This window comes from Macrobrachium rosenbergii, unplaced genomic scaffold (assembly GCF_040412425.1).
Source record: "Macrobrachium rosenbergii isolate ZJJX-2024 unplaced genomic scaffold, ASM4041242v1 171, whole genome shotgun sequence".
Lineage (NCBI taxonomy): Eukaryota > Metazoa > Arthropoda > Malacostraca > Decapoda > Palaemonidae > Macrobrachium > Macrobrachium rosenbergii.
The window spans coordinates 3566836-3583747 of NW_027100729.1; the positions used below are offsets into that span (position 1 = coordinate 3566836).

Here is a 16912-nt window from a genome sequence, read left to right on the forward strand (position 1 = left end):
CTTCTATTATTTCTTTAATTAATCTTTTCTCCTCCGAGTTTATGATGTTGTGGAAAAGCATTTTTTATACTCAATTCTGTGGACTACTGGCCATATGCCGGACTCTGCTATAGTTCCCCAGTTCGGTGTGCCCTTTGGTTGTTCGTCCATTCCTCAGAGGATCCTGTATTGCATTTTCTCTAGTGCATTCAGCTCGTTTTCCGTGATGTTACTCCATGTCTCTGTGTTGGCAAATAATGTTGGTACCACTACTGTTTCCTAGATCTTTTCCCTGACTTCTGGGGCCATATTTCCTAATTTCTACTCTACCTTTTGATTTCTCGCTTTGATACTTGTGTAAGGATGGTATGGAGTGACATACTGGCTGGGTGTTGACTGGTTTATTGGTCATTCCTTACTGAATGAGTGTACATGTTGTTGTTATTTTAGATTTAGCTGGCCTTGTGCCAGCACGGATGAATGTACATGTTGTTTTAGATTTAGCTGGCCTTGTGCCAGCACGGGCTCTTGCTTCTAGAGCAGCCCGTAAGAATGTACAGAATCTTCGAAGTTGTTATTAGCTGGTGCAAGCCGCAACGTAGTATCTACACACAGACAGAGCAAAACAGAGGTAATGTTTCGGACATCTGCGTTTGTCGGCAGACAAACAGATGGCGATTGTGAGAGACATAATAAACATACAGTGATAAAACATATATCAATGGAAAGGCCAGGAAATCCCACATATGGCCAATTCCATGAGATTCGAGACAGATTAATGAATACAATGCAGTAGCAGAATATATGTGAAATGGCGAGACGTTTGGCGTCTTCACAAACAGAAACATACATACAGTTTGATACAGAAGATTAGGTGGAACAGTATGAGTACATGACTAGAATGCTCGCATGGCAATGCAAGTAATGGTGATTGCACATAAATCGAGACAACAATGGGTAGGGAGAAACAGACGGAAATGTTGTATGGTAGAAGTTGCGTTCCCTGAGAGAGCGAATACAGGATGCTCTTGTTTTTGTCTTGGTCCCTCCGGTGGATGACGCACACACGAACACACACGTGTGCTCGAAAGAGACCGCGATCGGCGCGATGAGGTCTTGTTTCCTTTGAGCCGTTTAGGGTGTACCATTCTCCTAAGCATTTGTATTCTTTTACACTACTAATTATTGATCCAATTTTAACCTCTGTTCTTATATGGACATCTGCGGCAGTTGCCAATTACCATTTCTATTCCTTCTTTCCTGCTGGTGGGGAACATTATGCCATCCACAGATATGAGGGACTCTGTTTCTATATTTCTTATGAGTGTTACGTTCTTTCTGCTTACCTCATTCACTCTGTCTGTCACTATGCTGCATAGCTTTGGGCCATATACTGTTCCTTGCCTCACATTTTCCGTTATTATGTTTCTCCTGCAGGGCATCATATAACTGCCTTGCCGTTTTCATTCATCTTCCTTATCAAGAAAATAAAGAGGAATTGGTGGCTGATATTGTACTTCTATTTGCAATCTGCCGAAGAATAAAATAAAACAGGAAAGAATTTATAAACGATTTATGGTATGACAGAGACAAGAAACAGTCAAACACACACAAGGAAGGAAAAGACCCTGCAAGGGAGGAGCTGATCCAAAGGGAAATCCCATCTACTAATACTACCTCAACTTAACACCTACGGTAGAAAATAATTGAATCGCCAAAATGCTTCATTAATTACATTTATATGGAAAACAACTGAGTTTTATATTAAAATAATATAAGATACTTATAAATAATACATTTTTGTAAATCTAAAATGTTAGATAAACGTAATTATAAACCCAAAAATACTCAAATAAGAGACCTAACCACATTGGGTGGAAAGTGGCGAGGAACGTAAACAAACAGCTGTTGTCCGGTGGATAATTTGTGTTGCGACCAAGCGAGTCAGTCAGCAATCAATCAATTTCAACCGGAAATATTGACTGATTGATCGAATTGAAGTCAGCCGAGGTAAATCAATAATTGAGGTTGAATTCGTTGAGTTAAAATTTGTGTTAAATTTGAGTTTTTGAGTTAAATATGGTTAAATGAAGCGAGGCATTTCCCGTCTCTTGAAGGCGATGACGGTGGTCGGTCCTTTTTGAGCGTTATTTAATCGACTTAAACATTTGTTTCCGTTATTTAAATCGTATTTAAATAACGCCGAAGGTCAGCCGAGGTCAACCAGTGATTGAACTTGATTGTGAGTAAAGAAATTTGGGTTAAATTCGAGATTTTAGGTTAAATATGGTTAGAAAAAGGTTACGATGGCTAACGTGACGTAGGCGTTATTTAAACATTATTTAATTGACTCGGATTATTAATTACGTTATTATAATTGTTTTGGCTTTTGAAGTCGCTGCCTAAGGGTCGCTTTTGCTTTGGGATTGGTTGTTTCAATGGTACATAAAGCATAACCAGGCCTCTGTACGGCTAGACTGGGTCAGGCTAGGCTAGGAGTCAGTATTAGCTTTATTTTTTTATGTAACTGATTTTATTGAAGTTTCTGGGTTTCATTTTGACCAATTTGCTTTTCAGTTTCCTCTGGTTAAGCAAATGGAGGCCTACCCAGGTCTCTTGGGCTCAGAGCCAGGTTAGGTTGGGCTAGGAGCCATTATTGCCTTTGTTTCATTGAAGTGAAGTTTCTGGTTTTGATTTTTACCAATTTTCCTTTCAGTTTCTTTGTCAAGGTGAATTTGAGCCTATGTTGGTCTGTAAGGGTAGGTTGGGCTTGAGGATTTACACAGGATTTTGCTTGCGACGCGAGCTGGAACGGCCGTTAACTTTCAAACAAAGCTGTTAGCTACCAGTGGTAGGGGGGAAGCCCCCCCCCTCAACTTGCAGGAACCAGTCTTTGGTAGTAGTCTTCAGTTTTACCATAACTTTTTTTTTTATTATCTTTAGTGGTGATTTTAGCAAGTTAGACTTACAGTTTCATTGCAGATGCTTGTTTGGGTATGGTCTGTCATGTAGTCATTGTGGCCCAGGGCATGACTGTGTCAGACTAGGATTTTTTAAGTGAATGAAGAGAAAAACTAGTAAAAGAAAAATATTATTTAAGCTGAAAAAACCTAAAAGTCTCAACTTGATCAAACTAGGTCACTAAGCAAACTTAAATGTCTAAAAACTTCTGAAAAAATAAACCAAATTGGTTGTAAATGAGGCTTATTTTCACTCTGGTCAATTTTTCTTGTAAAACTGTGTCCTGCTGCTTCAGTGTAATTTTTATGCTGTAATTTTTAACAAATTAGAGTTGTTCCGACACAATATACAAACCCTCGGTCCTTTACATTAGGGATTACTTTGAGGCGTAGGCTGGAAACGGCCGTTAAACTCTTGAGCAAGGTGGTTAGGCAGTAACTACCTCCAGGTAGGCGGGGATACCCGCCTGCCCAGATGTAAACATTCCAGTTTGCTTTCGGCCGTCATGCGTTGCTGACGTGTTTTGGTTCTCTCTTCCTGACTGTCGTTAAGCTCTTATTATCCCGGTGGGATCTTTCTGTATTTTTGTTTATATATACGTGTGTTTGATATTTGGTAATACAAACCCACGATTTGTGATAACCTTGCGTAAGCCGTCGTTTCCTGCTTGTGTCTTGGGTTTGACGGCCAAGGGCATAACTGGAGTGGCGTAACCAAGTGGTAATGCTTCTCTCCAGCGGCCCTTTACGTAAATACTGAAGGCGCCCCTGTACTTTCTGAGATATAGTTTGGGATGCAATATCTTCACTCCCCTACATCCATCGGGACGTAAGAGTTAGTTCCCTTCTTGGGCTTCCGCCCTCCGTGTGTAAGGGGCATCACTAATTTCTTCCTTCTTATGCTGACTGTTACTCGCCGCCTGCGCTTAGAGATTTGCGGGCCGAGTGGAAGGTTACGGACGTCGTTGATAAGTTCCGCTTCCACGGCGCCCTTGGTGGCCTCCCCTCCGTCCTTTTTTCTCTTCCCGTAGGTTCTTCCGTCTCCCCTTAGTAGATCTCTCTCCTTCACCCTCTTCGCTCGCTCGTCGGGTGAAGACCTAAAAGGGGGGGCAAGGATCGAGCAACCTTGTCTAGAGTACCTCCTCCCGCTGCATAGGGCTGTTCCCCTTGTAGCGGGAGGAGCCTCCTCTACTAATCATCTTTGTTTTTTCTTTCAGGTTGACAGTGAGCATTGCAGACACAGCAGTAGTTGGCTGGATATATCAGAATAGAATATTGCATGAAGCAGTCACGACTTTCATTCAGTGTTGCTTCGGGATCGACCACAATACCTGATTAGATGACATTTTTCCACGTCGGGATCGCTCTGACTCTGTTCCCACCGATGTAGATCGATCGCTGTCATTGCTGGTTTTCATGTATGCTGTTGCAATGCTTCCTGCGTATCTGTGGTCTATCTGCTCCTGCTGTTCCCTGTGTTATGCTCTTGTCAACTCGACGACAGTCTCTGGGCTGCTCTCCTGGTCTCCTGCCGCAGCTGCCCTGATCGCTCCTGTCGCTGCTGGTGAATTTCAAATGACATTCTGTCCGTTGCAGTAGCTCCTGCCTTCCGAACCGCTAACATAAGCTCCTGCATCGAATGTTCTGATCGTGCCCGCTTCTTCTCCTAGTGATCATGCCCGGGCCGCTTCCTTGTGTTCCTGCCTGCGATGTGCCATCCTGTAGAAGATGTTGGCGTGAAGGGAAGGAAGTGGCCTTGTGGAAGTGACGTTCCTGGCCATTGCACAGCTCCTGCTCTCTGAACCTTTGCCGTAGCTCCTGCATCGGCTGTCCTAATCATTCCTGCCGCTTCTGGCGGTTGTGCCCGGGGTCGCTTCCGTGCGTTCCTGCCAGCTGCCCCAGAGGTTGCGATTTCTGCCATTCTGTAGAAGATGTCGGTGTGAAGATGTAGGAAGTGGTCCTGTTGAGGTGATGTTCCTGGCTGTTGCAGTAGCTCCTGCCTTCTGAATTGCTGCCGTAGCTCCTGCATCGGCTGTCCTGATCATGCTTCTCCTGGTGGTGGTGTCCTGGCTGCGTCCGTTGTGTTCCTGCCAGACTACCCTGGAGGTTACGATGTTTCGTGTCGACCATCCTGTAGAAGATGTCGGAGTGGAGGTGAAGGAAGCTGTCCTGTGGAAGTAGCCGCCGTCTTCTTCATCTTATCTTCGATTTCATCTTCTGCTGCGTCTTCCCTTCCTCTCCCGAGGTCCCTGGGGTCCCGAGAATCGGACAGACCTCCATCGGCCGAAGGAAGGAATGCTGCTTCTTGCCCTTGATGCCCTTGGACATCTAGGGACTGCCTCCCTTCCGAGGAGGCAGTGGTCTCTCGTTGGCTCTTCCCGACCTTCGGGTTAGGGAAACCGATTGGCATAGCCGTGGGTTTTGTGTTTCGGAAGCGCGGGCGCGCAGACCTCAGTTTGCGTTCCCGTTCCCAGTCTTAGAGGTTCCGCCTCTAAGATGGGGGCTGCCGGGCGCTCGTTCGCGAGCCGCTTCAGTGCTCGAGATTCTATGGAATATCAGTATCCCGATCTGGTCTGGAGAGATTTTCCTGGGCCCAGTTCGGGAGCAGTGCGAGAGAAAGGGCCGAGGCACCCAGGTGTCTTGGTTCCTCTTCCTGCCAGCACCGCAAGCGCTCCCCGAGTGTTTGCCAGTGCTCGGTCGGGTTCCCAGCCTGGTGTCTCGATCCTGTCGGTTCGAACACCAGAAGAAGCAAGGAAGAGATTCACTTTGGGAGTCCTGCGGGACTTCTAAGGAACTGACTCTCTTCCGGAAGACAATTTGGCGATTAGCATTCTCCTGTGGGATCTTGCGTTTTGGGGGGCGACGAGAGCGCGGCCTCTCGAGGCCATTCCTCGTTGCCAGTCTTGGAAGTCTGCATCTAAGACTGGTTCTGTGCTTGGCTCTTTTAATCTATTAGGTAACAAAGCAGCCGCTCCCGATTTTCGGAAGTCTCGTGGGTAGCTCGAATTCTATGAATCACGAGCGCTCTCCTCTACGAGGAGGCACAGGAAAGTGCCGAGACACCCAGGTGTCTGGTGCCGACACCCAGGTGTCTGGTTGCGGGACACCCAGGTGTCTGGTTGCCGGGACACCCAGGTGTCTGGTTGCGGGACGCCCAGGTAGACACCCAGGTGTCTGGTTGCGGGACACCCAGGTGTCTGGTTGCGGGACACCCAGGTGTCTGGTTGCGGGATGACCCAGGTGTCTGGTTGCCCGACACCCAGGTGTCTGGTTGCTGGGACGCCAGGTGTCTCGATTCTGACCGCCAGCTGCTTCGGTTGCTCGGGGGCTTCGTTCTTGTGTCTCGAACTTTAGGGTTCGAGCATGCAAGATAGCAGACACAGAATTCCCCTTTGAACCTTCTTCTCGAGGGGCCTTGGCCTCGGTTGGCCTCGAAGGAGTTTAGAGTTCGGGAAACTAGCAATTGTTCACAGCAGACGAGTCTGGCCTGCCCAGTTATGAGTCTGGCTGTTCGCGCTCGACTTGGCTTGCCAGACTGAGACTGGCTCGGCTCGACTTGGCTTGCCAGACTGGCTCGGCTCGACTCGACTTCGGCTTGCCAGACTGGCTCGGCTCGTTTCAGCTCGCCCCGTCTCGCCTGCCTCCCAGTCTGCCGCATACCGACCAGCTGGATCGCGTTCGCGTGATCGGCTCGGCTTGGCTCGGCCCTACTCTGTTTTTTCCGATTCGGGTTCTCGACTATGTTCGAGTGAACTTTTTGCTCTTCCCAGGAAGGCGCTTTGCCACGGCACAAGTGCTCTTCTTTCCCCGTGTGGCAGTAATCTCCTTCGGTTGATTATCGCTCATGGTCCGCCTCTCCTGCTTATCATTCTGGCAGGACAGGTAGGGATACTCTTTTCTCCTCACCTGTTCTCTTCTCCTCTCGGTTGTTCCGAGAGAGGCGAGACGGACAGAGAGAGCTCCGACGAAATTTTCTTTCGGAGTTCGGCTGCCTGGCGTGCTTTGGGTATCGGTCCCCGATTCTCTCGTAGTATAACCAGGTAGCTGAGGAGGGTTTCATGGGATCTGTCAAGGTCTCCTCCAAGGGAGAGGTACAGGAGTTTCACGCGATCGGAAACAGCGAGGGTCTTCCTCTTCAGGATTCGTTCGCCCCGTGTTTTGGGAACTTTGCGCTGATTCGTCGTGGAGGATCCCCGGGACAGGACCGCAGCTCCCCCAATGAATAACCTTCATCACTTGCAACCCTTGCAGTTTCTGAGGGCTGAGAATGTCAGGGACGCGTGGTCCTGGCTTCCGAGAAGCGTTCTCGACCTGATGAATTCTTTTCTTTGGAGTTAATTCAGGTCGAGACACCAAACTTCCACCCCTGCCTGGACAGAATATGAATTCTTCTTGCCTGGGAGGGTCTTGCCGACTGCAGTTTTTTGGGCAATTCTGGTGCTAAGAAGAAGGACTTTGTCCCAATTTGGATCTCCAGTTTCGTAAGTCCCGAGTTGGCTCGACCCTTGGGAACGAACCTTTACTTGGTTCTGCCTTTCTCTTTCAGAGATTTGCCAGATACCCTGGTAATCAAGGTTCCCACCAGGGCACTGACTTGTCCTTTGGACAATGGCCAAGAAGCTTTGGGTCTTAGTCATCTCAACTCGACCTTGAGTTCAAGCCAGCCCCCCTCAACTCCTTAGCTAAGAAGTCCTAGGCTTCAGAAGAAGATTGCAACTGCTGATGCCTGGATGAAATGATGCTTATCTGGAAGTCTCTGGAGCTGGCAGGAGAAGTAACATTGTCTCAGAAGAAGAGACCTGGGAAAATGGATTCCTTCAGGAGAAGTATCTATTTCCCTTAGGTCTCGGCAATTCTTTCCATCGAACTTCATCCCATGCCACCTCTCCCATGCTCCCGATTCGGGAAATGCCAGCCCGGCTAGAGCTAATTGCCTCGGTTCCCTGTCATCTTGCAGAAGCTTCCCCATGGTGGAAAATGGAAGTCTGCTTCCTTTTCCCGTTCTTTCCTCTTCGATGTATGAGGAAAGAGTTAGGCTGATGCTTGATTGTAGGAACCTTCGAATATGCTTGCATATTCCCCTCACATCTTGTGTCTACTCACAGATTCACAGATTGAGGAATAGGCGCACACTGGTAAGACCTTTGTCTTGAATTTGTGTGACCGAGATGATTAGTACCTTCTCATCACCGTCCTGGGCTCAGGGCAGCCTTTTGGCCGTCCAAGACTCAGGATGGGTTTTGTGGCACTCACTGGTTTCATTGAACAACAAAACCACAGTAGTGACATTGTTTCGACAAACAGGAGGCAATCGTTTTTTCCCCCTGTTTCATCTCGACATTTGAAGGTACTCGAGTGTTGTTCTATTGCACACTCGACAGCTCAATTAACCAGATGCATTCCTGGTGGGGATGTATTGGTAGGCAAGCCTGGCCTCGGGTTTGAGTGATCGGGACGGAACATGCTGCTCACTCTTTCTTCACGAAGATTCATGCAGAGACTGCTGGACTGAGAAATCCCTACCGTCCTTCTGTTGCCTCCCTGCACACAAGTCAGTAGTGTTTTTCTCGCTCCCTCATACCAGACCAGGGCCGCTCTGTTGAGGCATGCTGTCTTTTGGTGAAAACTCGATATCGACGTTTTTCCCTCCTGTATTTGTCCGTTTCGCTAGGGGTTCACAAACATTGCTCACACCGAGTTACAGACAAATACTTGAAGACTTCGCCTTCATCCGACCTCATTGCCGAGGCATCGAGAAGAATTCCGCTTGACCCATCCTTCTGTGCAGCTACACAAGAAGCGGTTCTTGAGGCAGTACATCCCTGTGTGTTCAGGACTGGGAGACATCCCAGCTTTCCTTGCAAGCACAGGCTTTCTCGCTGAGTGGCAATGGATATAGCTGGATATCCCTTGAAGTCCTGTGCAACACTGTCCCAGGGACTAGATCCATCTTCGCTGGTGGTGTCGTTGTTGGAACTTCTTGTCGGGTCAGAGTCGCTCGTCAAGTCTGGACTTCCTCGTCTTCTCCGCTGAGGGCTGCTTCTCTCCCTTTCATTTGTGAAGAACGTAGGCCCTTGCGACCTAGTCTTCTATCTGAAGTAGCCTTCGTCTCCTCAGTCGAGAGTTAGCTACGGACGAGAAGCTTCTTCAGTCATGCTGTCCCAGGGAACTGTTTCCTGGGTGGCATGTGACTCGTTTAGGGTTCCTGTCCGTGCTCTGCACTCGCCCTACGAGAGTCGTCGGATAGAGATATGCCCTCTTAGGTCCATCTCTCATCTTACCCTGGCCTTGGTGTAGAAGATGGAAGAACAGGGATGGGGATCATACCTCGACTCCTTCTCGGATGTCGTAGGTGGACTCCGAATCCATTGGCATCGACTGTTGGGTTCGAGTCCTTCTTGTTCCCCTCCTCCTTGGACTTTGTATCGATGATCCAGATCATTCGTTACTTTGTCCTATTGGGAGCTGTGGTACTTTCCGAAGGTTCGACATTCCTAACCTGGATGTCGTCAACGTCTTCGCTAGTACTGTCTCTCCCAAGGAAGAAGTGTCTAAGGACACATCTTCCTCCTGACTTGTGAAGCGATCAAGGGGGTACTTGGCAGCTGACGACGACAATACCGGTACCTTTCACCTGAGAGCTCACGAAGTCAATGGCTTGGTCCATCCCTCGCATTCCGGAAGAATATGTCGGTACCACAGGTGCTGAAGGTGGGTGTGTGGTCCCAACAGACTACCTTCACCACCTCCTACCTCCGGGATGTTGCACACAAGTCCTTGGACACTTTTTCCTTGGGTCCTGTGGTGGCTGCTCAACAAGTTGTGTAGCTTATCCAGCTCCCTAACGGGACAGGATTGCATCTCGCCTATGTTGTATGGCTGTGATGGGGAGAATGAAGGTTGAGTGACTGGCCTCTCTTCTTTCTCCCCATCCTGGCTCTCTTCCCACGGGCAGGGAGCGGACATGCTGTTACAAGCTGGAACTGGCATCGAGGCAGATAAGCACATAACAGGAGCTCCCGTTCTATTTCCTTTCAGGTTAATAGAAGCAACCCCACTCCTTCCTCTTGCAAGGGGAGGAAGGAGACCATGACTATGAGACAACCCAATGCTTGTATTTGCCTTATTGTCATCCGACGTCAAATTCTTCCCAGCCTACTTTGCATGAACTGACGTTTCCTCTTTTCATGCAAAGGGACCCAAAAGTCTGACAACTGATCCTGCAGTTTCTTACAACCCGATCTTTTGTCAGAGGCAGTTTTTCCTTCCTCGCTCTCCACGACCAGGAAGGGAAGACAAGGTGGTGAACTCCAGTCAGTTCAGAGAGACTTTATCAGATTCCTCCCTCCAATTAGTGAGTCTCTAATGTAAAGGACCGAGGGTTTGTATATTGTGTCAGAACAAATAACAATTTTTAAAGTAAATTGTATTTTTCCTAACTATACTGTAACTCCGAGGTCCGACAGAATTTTATGCCCACCTCATGCCACCCCTCAATCTGTACCTGGTCAGGAAAGGCAAACTGGAATGTTTATTCCGGGCAGGGAGGGTATCCGAACCATTACCTCTATTCAGATTTACTGCCTAACCACCTTGTTCAAGAGTTTTGTCTGTTTCCAGCCTACGGATTTGAAAGTTTGTTCTCAATGTAAAGGATTTTGGTTGTTTATAGTTACTGGATCTGTGAAAAATACTCTTTTACTTTAAAATTTTTGTTTTACTTTTCTTATAATTAAGATGTTCAAGATATTTGTTCATGAGTCTGTAGCTTGGGTGAATGTAGAGGTGAGGCTATTAAATCATAGCCAGAGTCTTTATGTATGTTATTAAGGGTGTTCAATGCTCTATGATAATGGATAATGAATGTGTGATTGTCTGAGGGTGAGTGGAAGTTATATGATTTATAATGCTTTAATTGGAGCGTGATAGGCTGAGGAAATTTTCCTAGGTTGCATCCTTAGTTGGACAGTCAGGGTTTTCTCCTACTAGTAACCCTGTAGTAAATTTATTACTAACCCTTAGTTTGTTGCTGCAGAAGGTAATTTTGGCTCTCTTTGAGTCTTGGTGCTCTTGAAACTAAAGTGAATGCAATTCAAACTTTTTTTAAGTGTTAGTTAGTGCCCCTAGTGTTGTGGAGGGGGTGTCAGATCGGCCCTATAATGCCTCTAGGCCTGGACCTCAAGAACTCCCAGGACCAGAGGGGGCAAATAAGGTGCATGAGGGTTAGGTGGGGCTTCCCACCGATCTGGCGTCCCTCTTTGGGCAGGTCCCTGATGACGCATTGTTGGTCCAGGCTGCCAGGGATCGTGCTCAGATCCTGAAGGATTGATGCGTCCTCCGACACGTAGTATCCCCAATCGGGTTGGAGCTCTCGGTTGGACTCTAACAGTCTTCAGATCCCAAGGAGAACCAGTGATTCTTCCCAAAGACGTTTGTACTCTTCCCCGAAGGTTGCGTGGATATTCCTCTGCAGAAGAGAAAAAGTGTTTTTAATAGATCACCGTGACCCCCTGATGTTAAGGCAAGGGCTAGAGCTTCTTTCCCCTGTGGAAGGAAGTTTGACTTCATCTCCCCTTTTTTTCTCTCAGGTTCAGCCCTTCTTCAGAAGTGCTTGTCTGCAGGCTAAGATTTTGTGATTTTGCAACAACAGCTGGATGCTCTCATGAACCTTTCAAGATTCGAATCTGCCTGTTAAGAGGTACAGACTTTACTTTCATAGTCTTTTTTGGGTCAAGAATTCATTTTGTCTGTCGTCTAGAGAGAGTGTTTAGTGGCTTCAATATTCGTCTTCAAAGTTGAGGTGTTGGCCTTTTCTCTTGTCTCAGGCTGCCAGAGCGCGTCTTGTATGAGCACAGCGCTTCTTTCCGACAAGAACCTTGTTATTTTTAATGCAATAATGTCTTGTATCTTTATTGTGACTTATAATTAGTCTTCTTGTCACGGGCCTTCACGCCATGGCGCTTTTCCGCCGCGCCGCTCAGCTTCAAGTCTTCCACTGACACCGCTCCAGTTGTTCATCATGCCATTGACCGCTCAACATCTGATGTCCTTCTTAGGAAAAATCAAGGTCATCAACAACAGTATTGCTAACGATCAGTACATATACTAATTGGAACGATACAGAAAGATTAGCATGGCTCTTCAGGATGAAAGATTTTGGCGTTGACATTTTTATGTTTACAGACCGTACTCAGTTGCGACTTCTTCACAAAAAAAATTTGGGGACAAAAATGACAAACTGAATGAACTACTTTCACCACTCACTCAAGACCCACCAGCCGGAAGAACATCTCTTGTCACAGCCTTTATGAAGATCCAAACTCTTTCGTCTTCTTCTTCCTCTGATTATCAGACTCTGGCTTTTTCTTAAGTGATCTGTTTCCTGAGACTTTTCAAATCTCACTCTCTCTCTCCAAGGAGTTGTCTTTGTCTTAAGGCATGCGTTTGTGAATAAATCGGAAATAAAATTTTCTGGGATATTTTATATGGGCATCACACATATCCTGACTATCTTCTCAGAAAGTTTTATTTAAAAAAATCACAGTTAGAAGTTATAAACAAAACAGTAACCTATCATAGTCAAATTACATTTTTCATATAATGTAATGATATTGTCAGTATAGGTGGTAATTTCTTTTAGCTGATGAGAATAATATCTGAAATGCGAGGTGGCAACCCTGTGGACATCCTCCCACAATGATCAGCACAGGAAAAGTCTGCAGTCATTGGCAGACAGTGCAGCTCAGAGCTTGACTAAGGGTAAACGTCGTCGCAGGCCAACCTCAGTTGTTTGACACTAGCTTCATTTAGCTTCATTTAGAAGTTATATTACTTTGCAGGTCTATTTTTGGCTTTTCATTATGTCCCTAAAAACATCAAGATGTTGAAGATGATCTCTCAGAGCAAATAAATACACAGAGAAGCAAAAAATGTCGTTTTTCTCAAAACTAAAGTTCATCGACATTCAAACTGATTCCTTCATAGACTTGGACCGATCTCAGATACAAAAAAAAAAAAGCTAAATGTTTGCATAATTGCTTCCAGTCAGCAACATGACAACAACAAAGCAAGAAAGTTTTTTTTCCGAAAAATGTCAGAAAGAAGGGGCAAGTGACTCCCTTCATCTCCAGACTCCCTTTGCAACCAGGCTTCATTTTGCACAAGCCTGGAAAGAGTGAAAAAGTTTTTGGTCCATCCTACTGTTAGGAGACAGGTTAGCCTTGATTCCCTTCCTGTCTCCTCTTTTTGTTTTTGTTTTCCCAACTGCCTTCCTGTCAAACAGAAAAAAATCCTTTGACCTGCTAGAACAGATGTCCTTGCAAGAGAGCAGTGGAACAGATCTTGGACTCGGTGAATATTTTACTACAGATTGTTTCTAGTCCAGAAACTTTCAGTAGGCTGGAGACCACGTCTTGGGCGTCAACAAACAACTTGGTCCGGAAGGAAAAGTTCAAGATGGAGTGTTTGAGTCAATACTAAAGCCCTTCATCCCTGGGATTGATGGTATCTTTGGATCTCCAAGATACTTATCTTCACGCCCCAAACTTTCAATTGAAGTATCTCAGGTTGTCTTGGGGACTAGGACTACCAGTTCAGGGCTCTCATCAACCATACCACGTTGAAAATTGCATATTCTCGTCCGATCTGAATTAAACAAGCGTTGGGTCTGGTCAGTACTTGGATGGTTGACCCGCCAGAACACCAGATGCTGTTGGCGTCACATTTTGCATCGAGGGTGTTGAACAAGCGTCTCATGAAAAATATGCGATGCAGTTAAATAAAAACAGAGATCTCACTCTCTCTTGGACGACTGGTTGATTCAGAAGAATGATGGAGGTATCTGGAGGACCTTCAGTTGAGGTTGCAACTGTGAAGTCCCTGGTACTTCTGGTCAAATGGAGAAGTCCAGCTGATCCCCTCACTGTCCATTGTGTCTGGGAATTCAGATCTATTCAGCGGCTTTTCAAGTTCTTATCATAATCACCAGATTCTAGTTCGAAAAGTTTCTGGCCTTCTTGGAAAACCATGAAACATGCTAGGTGAAGGAAGGAATGAGTCTGCTGGGGACCATTTCTCTCGCTGGACAAAAGTTTGATGAAACTAGTCTGCATCTCAGGCCTCTTCAGTTCTTTTTTGTTGGAGAACTGACAAAGGAGGAAGACTTGAAAGAGGATTGAGAATTCTTCCTTATAAAAGAGAATCTGTGGTGGTGGCTCATGGAAATTGCAGAAAGGGATCTTTTTCTGAACCCCAACCTAGTGTTGTTTTTTGGATCTAGTCTTTCAACAGGTTGGGGCAACATGATAGAGGGAGATCCAGTGTTAGGAACCTGGAGAGAGGAACAGGTGTCCTGGCACATCAGATTCAAAGATTTGGCGGCTATCTTGATAAACTACATTATTCTTTTCCAAGATTTGCCCAAGAGTTCAGCTATTCGGACAAGACTTGTAGATATGTTCAGCCTTGCCAGCAAGAGATTTTGTTCTTTGAGAACTATGCTCGCAACAGACGATTCTCACAAGTTTTGTTGCAGGGGTCGAAAATGTTCAAGCAGACCTGCTCTGTTACCATCAACTCCTGACGGGCATGGGTGAATGGACCCTTTCAGGAGGTTTGCCAAGATTTTGGAAATTTTGGGATGGCCATCTTGTGGATATTTTGACGACCTCCAAGAACTGATTGCTCCTCTATAAAGCTCATCTGGAGGACCCTGGGAGAGATGGAGTTGCTCTTTGAGTTGGAACCAGATGGGAATAGACAATATCAGCCTTTTCCCGTTCAAGAATTCTGGGATTAAGTCATGCAGTCCTTTCATTGCATCACAAATGAGGATGACATTCATCCCCACGTTTTGGCCTTCAACCACTGGTTTCGGAGTTTCTCTTCTGGTTGGTACGTTAAGGACCCTTCCTATGAGGCAGACCTGCTCATACAAACCCACTTCAGAGATATCACAAAAAATCTCCCGCTCTGAACCTGACTGCTTTCAGACTATCTAAAAACTTGGTCAGAGAACTGCAGGTTTTTCTGGCCAGGTGGCACGGGCCATCGCTAGAAAAAGTTCTTCATAAAAAGGATATATCTAAGAGTGAGCAATTTTCAAAGGTTGGTGTAGAAAAAAGTGCATTTCCTCTTCCTCAATCACTGTGAGCCAGGTTGCAGGATTTTCTCCTTTACTTAAGAAAAATTTCGATATAGCAGTGAAAACTATCAAGTGAATCGGAGCATGCTTTCGAATTATTCAGACAAGAGGATTATTAGATTGTCTGACAATAAGGACCTCCACGATCTTTGAGCTCTTTCAAGACGTCCAAGGTTCCTCAGCTGATTTCCCCTGCTTGGAACTTGGGGTTTGCTCAAGTTTTTGATGTTTAGTCCTTTTGAGCCTCTCCACTCTTTCTCTTAAGGATGTTACTGCAAAACGGCATTCCTCACTGCTGTCGAAGAGAGTGAGAGAAGTTCGAAGCCAAGTCATGTGGGCTTCAAGGAACACAATGCTGTCTATTCTTTAAGCCCTAAGTTCTTGGCTAAGAATGATAGGTCTTCTAATTGGCCTAGACACTTTGAAATTGAAGGTTTAGCAGACCTTATTGGACAAGGAACCTGAGGGAGTTCTATTCCAGTTAGAGCTCTTACTACCTTAAAAAACACATTTATTTTTTGGTCCATTGGATGTTTATGGTGTTCTATTTAGATGCAACCATTAAACCTATGTCGAAGAATGCACTGGCATTCTTCATTTTCAGATGTAATTAACAGCTCAACTCATTGTCGACTCCAACTTCAAGTTGTTGAGAGTTCAAGGGCTCATAGGTGAGGGCAGTTGCTACCTCCATGGCGTTCAAAAAAAATGGTACTCAGTGACATTTTAGTGCCACATTTTGGCTTTTCAATTCGGTGTTTCCTCACACTCTTGGCAAGATGTTTAGGTGTCTGAAAATTGCTTTTATTTCTGGGACCATACATTGCTGCTTCAGCAACCTTGGGGACAGGGGTAACTCTGATCCTATCCCCCTTTTTAATTGTGTTTTTGTGGTTGTTGGGTCGACTACTGGAGGCAGTCTTCCCAATCCTTTGCAAACTGGTTCTTAAGAACTTTAGGTGTTGGTTAGGTGGTTAATAATGCTCTTTTGTCCTCTTTATATGGGCTATGATCTTTCACATTGTGGTCACGCCCCGTTGACAGATCATCTAGAAGTCGCCAGCTATATGAGGTCACTACCTCGCTGGGGTCTCTAGTAAAGCAGAAGCAGACTAGAGTGACAGTAACCACTCAGTCAGCTATGCTATCAGATAAGGAACCAAAATAATTTTACCAATAATTGGTTTTTTCCTAATTCTTGGCTGTCTCTACCCCCTCCAACGGTGGTATTCAGCTATATATATATCTGGCAGGTAAGTCTCATGAACAAAATGATATTTTAATGATAAAATAAAGTTTGTTCATACTTACCTGGCAGATATATCTATATTGCCCCTCCTCCTCCCCTCAGGAGACAGTGGCGTTAGAAAATCTGAATAGAAAATGGGAATGGTTCCTGATACCCGCCTCTAAGCGGTGAAGACTAACCACCTGACCGGCCATGCGTATAGAGAATTTTAATTCTTCGGACTTAAGAGAATACAGCTATATATATATCTGCCAGGTAAGTATGAACAAACTTTATTTTATCATTAAAATATCATTTTTAAAGTAAATTGTATTTTTCTAACTATACAAAAGGAGGTCCTTTACTATTATATAACCTCATGCCATTTTCAATCTGTGACCTGTTCGAAAGGCAAAGTGGAATGTTTAAATCTGGGCAGCTGGGTATCCCCGCCTACCTGGAGTTGAGTTACTGCCTAACCACCTTGTTCAAGAGTTTAATAAACCATTTCATTCGCCTGAAAGTATCTCCTAATGTAAAGGACTAGGGTTTGTATAGTTAGGAAAAATACATTTGTTCATGAAACTTACCTGTCAGATATAT

At 45.6% G+C, this 16912-nt stretch overlaps 1 protein-coding gene across 1 annotated transcript in view; it reads left to right on the forward strand.

Moving 5' to 3' along the window:
• Positions 1-1867: 1867 nt before the first annotated feature.
• LOC136838183 (gastrula zinc finger protein XlCGF57.1-like) overlaps positions 1868-16912 on the forward strand; it is a 73926-nt gene continuing 58881 nt past the window's right edge. The window contains exon 1 of the mRNA XM_067103058.1: positions 1868-1989. The gene's annotated coding sequence lies outside the window, so the exon portion shown is untranslated. The remainder of the gene's footprint in view (positions 1990-16912) is intronic.